General features: G+C 37.1%; 1 protein-coding gene across 1 annotated transcript in view; it reads right to left on the bottom strand.

The window, feature by feature from the left end:
- LOC148128354 (vomeronasal type-2 receptor 26-like) overlaps nt 1–1,656 on the bottom strand; it is a 37,659-nt gene that overhangs the window by 2,515 nt on the left and 33,488 nt on the right. The gene's annotated exons all lie outside the window — the stretch shown is intronic.

Below are 1,656 nucleotides of genomic sequence, written 5' to 3' on the forward strand. Positions count from 1 at the left end.
CCCATCTTCAAAAAGGGACACCCTTGCCTAGTTGAAAATTACAGACCAATCTCCTTATGCTGCGTCACCTGTAAAGTCATGGAATCAATTATTAACCAATCCATCATCCTCCACTTAGAGACAAACAACCTACTCTCCAATAAACAATTTGGTTTCAGAAAAAACTATCCTGTAATCTGCAACTCTTACACTGCAAAAACATATGGACTACACAACTTGATCAGGGCAAAACAATAGATGCAATCTACATAGACTTCTGTAAAGCCTTTGATTCAGTGGTACATGACAAACTACTACTAAAAATAAAATCTTATGGTATCTCTGGACAACTGCATAACTGGATAGAAGCATTCCTGTCAAACAGACAACAAATGGTCAAAATTGGGAGTGTCCTATCAAATTCTGTACCTGTCAATAGTGGTGTCCCCCAAGGCAGTGTTCTAGGACCAACTCTCTTCATACTCTACATAAATGACCTCTGTGATCATATTAAGAGCAACTGCGTTCTTTTCTCTGATGATGTAAAGCTGTTCAATACCACAGACAATACTGCTACCCTTCAAAAAGATCTTGACTGTGTATCAGAATGGTCAAACAAATGGCAACTTCAAATCTCAACAAATAAATGCTCTGTCTTACATATTGGCAAAAAAAAAAATCCAAAAATAATATACAAGCTGAATAGTCAAGATCTTGTTGATGATCCAAGCTCTCTAAAGGACCTTAGAATACTCACCTCTAATGATCTAAGTGCTAGTGCCCACTGCAACTACATAGCCAAAAAGGCATTAAGAGTTGTTAACCTAATCTTACGTAGCTTTTTCTCTGGTAATATCACACTACTAACTAGAGCATACAAAACATTTGCTAGACCAATACTCGAATACAGCTCATCAGTCTGGAACCCACATTACGTATCTGATATTAACACAATTGAGAAAGTCCAGAAATATTTCACAAGAAGAGTTCTCCACTCCTCTACTCGTTGTAGAATACCTTATGCCACCAGACTTGAAATTCTAGAACTGGAAAACCTTGAATTACGCCGTCTTCGGTCTGATTTAAGCATGGTATATAAAATCATACATTGCAATGTCCTACCTGTCAATGAATACTTCAGGTTCAACCATAACAACACAAGAGCACACAACAGATACAAACTCAAAGTTAACCGCACCAAGCTTGATTGCAGGAAATACGACTTCAGCAACAGAGTGGTCAATGTCTGGAATACTCTACCCAATTCTGTAGTTTCTTCCCCAAACCCCAAAAACTTTAACCTTAGACTGTCTACTATTGACCTCACCCCTTTCCTAAGAGGTCTGTAAGGGGCGTGCATAAGCGCACCAACGTGCCTACCATCCCTGTCCTATTGTTTCTTTTATTTTTCTTTTATTTTTCTTATATGTACCCATTTCATGTATTCATAATTTTGTATACACTTTTACTTATTATCTCGTAAACAATTGACAAATAAATAAATGAAATGAAATGAAAGTGTTACCTAGTTTTGGTAATGAAACATTTGCAAGGAAACAACCAAGCTCAGAGAGCATCAAGGACCCTTCAATTTCTAAGGTGTTTTCCCTAATTATATTTTATGGTTTTTTAAATCATCTTCCTGATGAAGAACTGTGGAAACACTGAGAAGCTGGC

This window comes from Pseudonaja textilis, chromosome 1, assembly GCF_049901715.1.
Source record: "Pseudonaja textilis isolate UNSWEBS1 chromosome 1, rPseTex1.2, whole genome shotgun sequence".
Lineage (NCBI taxonomy): Eukaryota > Metazoa > Chordata > Lepidosauria > Squamata > Elapidae > Pseudonaja > Pseudonaja textilis.